The sequence below is a fragment of the Cebus imitator genome, unplaced genomic scaffold, assembly GCF_001604975.1.
Source record: "Cebus imitator isolate Cc_AM_T3 unplaced genomic scaffold, Cebus_imitator-1.0 Scaffold28, whole genome shotgun sequence".
Taxonomy (NCBI): Eukaryota; Metazoa; Chordata; class Mammalia; order Primates; family Cebidae; genus Cebus; species Cebus imitator.
This window is the reverse complement of record NW_016107343.1, coordinates 5,572,572-5,576,424: the sequence shown is the minus strand read 5'-3', so window position 1 is coordinate 5,576,424 and position 3,853 is coordinate 5,572,572. Positions and strand designations below refer to the sequence as shown.

General features: G+C 46.4%; 1 protein-coding gene across 7 annotated transcripts in view; it reads left to right on the top strand.

Annotated features, from left to right (window-relative positions):
• The window catches only part of FXYD6 (FXYD domain containing ion transport regulator 6), a 39,682-nt gene that overhangs the window by 8,869 nt on the left and 26,960 nt on the right, over positions 1-3,853 (top strand). For 2 of the 7 annotated variants that reach the window (XM_037736683.1, XM_037736682.1), the window contains exon 1: positions 1,232-1,310. The exons of 4 other annotated variants lie outside the window; for them this stretch is intronic. The gene's annotated coding sequence lies outside the window, so the exon portion shown is untranslated. Of the gene's footprint in view, positions 1-1,231; positions 1,311-3,853 lie in introns of those variants that run through there. One more of the 7 variants, XM_017523383.2, reaches the window with a different exon arrangement.

The window sequence follows — 3,853 nt, the reverse complement described above, 5'->3', positions numbered from 1 at the left end:
TTTTTTTGAGACTGAGTTTTGCCCTTGTTGCCCAGGCTGGAATGCAATGGTACAATCTCGGCTCACCGCAACCTCCACCTCCCCATTCAAGTGATTCTCCTGCCTCAGCCTCCGGAGTAGCTGGGATTACAGGCATGCACCACCATGCCCAGCTAATTTTGTATTTTTGGTAGAGATGGGGTTTCTCCATGTTGGTCAGGCTGGTATTGAACTCCTGACCTCAGGTGATCCGCCCACCTCAGCCTCCCAAAGTGCTGGGATTACAGGCATGAGCCACTTCGCCTGGTCTTAGACTGTCTTTTTAGAACAGTCAGATTTACAGAAAACGTGGTCAGATCGTATGATTTCCAGTTTTCTCTCCTGGCATGCAGTTTCTGCTATTATTAAGTTCTTACATTAGGGTGGTACATTTGTTACAATTAATGAACCAGTATTGGCACAACAGTATTGACTAACATTGACACTTTATTAAAATGTCCTTCATTGGTACCTTATGTCCTTCTTCTGTTCTAGGATCCCATCCAGGATGCCACACTACATTGAGTCATTTCTCTTTAGTTTCCTCTGGGCTGTGACCATTTCTCAGGCTTCCCTTGCTTTTGATGACTTTGACCGTTCTGAGGGTCACTAGTCAAGTGCATCGTGGCATGAGGCTCTGTTGGGATTTGTCTGACGTTCTCCTCATGATTAGACTGGAGTGATGGGTTTTAGGGAGAAAGATCACAGAGGCAAGTGCCGATTTCATCCCATCACATCCAGAGGATACAATCATCATGATTCATTGCTGTTGAGGTTGACGGGACTGGGTTTTCCATCCCTTTGATGCCCCCATGCAGCACAGTGCCAAGGCCTGGTGATTGGAGCTGTGTTCTCCCCGCTCCTCAAGGCAAGCATGTAAATCCATCTGCCAGGACTTTCAGGTGAGGACAGGTCATGGGGTAGCACAGAGACTTTTCCAATAGGAGAATCTTAATGAAGTGAGCATGAAACAGAATGTGCTGTGTCCAAATCAGTGCCAACGACAGGTAACAGGCGCCCTTGAGCCTGGAGAAAGGGGTCTACATGGAGTGGTAGCTAGACCAAGATAGCATTTCTTAACTTTGGCTGCACATTGGAATTAGTGGGGGAGATTCTCAGAATTCCTGATGCCTTGGCTACACCCTCTGAGTTTAGAACTGAATGTGGCTTAGTTGATTTCCGGGCATCTTTTTTCTTTTCTTTTTTTCTTTTTTTTCTGAAGCTTTCCATGTGATCCTAAGGTACAACCAGGGTTGAGAACTGGAATAAACAAGGAAGCGGGGAAGGACATTGTAAGTAGAAGGACCAGAATCTACAAAGGCACACACATAGATACACATGTGGCAGAAGACAGAAAGTAGACCATCTTAGCTGAAAATAGAAGAAACTAGAGGGGTAGAAAAGGGGTACGCTTAGAGGTTTTCATATGCCACAAAAAGTTTGGATTTTAAAAAACGGAATAGGACATAGAGGCACCGCTGAATGCCTTTGAGTTTGGGAGGGAGGTATTCAGAATACACTTTAGAAAGGCTAGTCATGCAGCCATCATTGTCCAGGACAGAGGAGAAGGAAGAGGTTAAAGACAGGTCCAAGTTACCCAGAGGAGTGATGGAAAGGAAGTTCCGGTTAGAGAGATACTGCAGGAGCAGGCGTGGCTAGGACGTTGCTACAGATGCAGTGTGGAGATGGGGAAGGAGAGAGAAACCCCTGGAAACTTGGTGGGGCTGTAAGCTCCGTCAGGCAGGGAGGCCTGGGCTGTGTCTGTCGTGCCCACTGCAGTGCCCTCAGTGATGAGTGAAGGGCCTGGAAAACAAAAGTCCATCAGTAAATATTTGTGAATTTGGTTACTGGAAGGGTAAGGGTGCCATTGTTTCCAAAATTACACCTTGTTCCAAAATTACTCTCTTTCTCCACCTATTTCTCCACCTAAATGCAGGTAAATTTCTCTGCAGTGGAAAACAATCTGATTAAATAACTCAGGCCAAGATATAAATGACTGTTATGATTGGGAGTATTTCTCTTGTAGTGATGTCGTGACATTTAAACGTCTCTCCTTGGGAAGAATTGTGGAGGCAGATACATTTTTGAGTAGGGGTGGTCTTTATTTTGATTCTACACCGTCATCTGATTCTGAGCCATACCAGAAAAAAAGATGATCTGCAGCTTTGCAGCCCGATGGTGAAAGGCTGCCGGCTAGTAGTTCTGTTGGCATCCCCCGTGAGCTAAGCTGCAGTGGGCAGGATAACCTACAGCTGGTCTGGGACTCCATCCAGCGCTCAGCACAAATGCACTGGTATTCTGCTGGGCAAAGGGCAGCAGGGTGCCCAGCAGCTGTGAGATGAACAGAGGCCCAGGAGGGAAGTGTGCCTGTGCTGATGCCAGAGCTCGGCTGGGATTGATGGGGCATCGTTTGGAACAGCTAGGATCTGACAGTGGTTAACAGACATGCCAGGACCCCTGCTCCTAACAGGCCCAGGGTCCCAGCCTTACCCCAGCTCACTCATAGTCAGCAGAACAGAGTTGGGCAAGAAAATGTGAAAGGGGGAAGAGGAGATAATGCATGCCCAAGTTTTAAAAGCTGTATTCTGGGTTATTCTCCTCTGGTCCGGGTAAGAGCACCTTCAACAAGTAAGCCGAGCTGGGTCAGGAGTTAGGGTCAACATTTTTTTCCAGTCACTTAAACCCATTTCCCCCCAATATTTGTAGTGTGGTAAAATACACATGGCATAAAATTTACTACCATTTTTCAGTGTACCTTTCAGTGGCAAGGGAAGTATATCCATACTGTTGCGTCATCACCATCATCCATCTCGAGTTCCCGTCTCTTAAAACTCCATACCCATTAAACACTCACTCCCCATTTCCCCCTTCCCGGAGCCCCTGGCAACCACCATTCTCCTTTTTGTCTCTGATTTTGACTACTCTATGTGCCTCATATAAGTGGAATCATATGGTATTTGTCCTTTTGTGACTGGCTTATTTCACTTAGCATCATGTCCTTAAGGTTCATCCATGTTGTAGCTGGAACCAATAAGGACATGGAAATGTGCTCAGCCTCACCACAGGCATTCTTTTTTTATTTGAGTTGGAGTCTTGCTTGTTGCCCAGGCTGGAGTGCAATGGCACGATCTCAGCTCACTGCAACCTCCACCCCCTGGGTTCAAGCAATTCTCCTGCCTCAGCCTCCCGGGTAGCTGGGACTACAGGCTTGTAACACCACGCCCAGCTGAATTTTTGTATTTTAATAGAGATGGGGTTTCACCATGTCGGCCAGGCTGGTCTCGAACTCCTGACCTCGGGTGATCCACCTGCCTCGGCCTTCCAGAGTGCTGGGATTACAGGCGTGATCCACAGCTCCCGGCCAGGATGCTCCACCTCACCACAGGCACTCTTGTGTTCCTCCTCAGCCTTTATCCATCTCACAGCTGCTGGGCACAACGTTCATCCATGTGTCGGAATTTCCTTCCTTTTTAAGGTTGAGTAATATTCCATTATGTGTACATACCACAGTTTGCTTATCTATTAATCCACTGATGAACACCCGGGTTCCTTCTGTATTTTAGCTATTGTGAATAATGCTGCTATGAACATGGGTTTACAAATAACTCTTCAAGGTTCTATTTCCAATTCTTTTGGGTATATATCCAGAGATGGAATTGCTGGATCATATGGGAATTCTATTTCTACTCTTGTAAGGACCGACTCTACTGTTCCACAGCAGCTGTGCCATTTTTATTCCTGTTAACAGTGCACAGTGGTTCCAATTTCTCCACATCCTCACCAGCATTTGTTATTTTCTTTCTTTTTTTTTTTAGCCATTTTGACTGGGGAGATG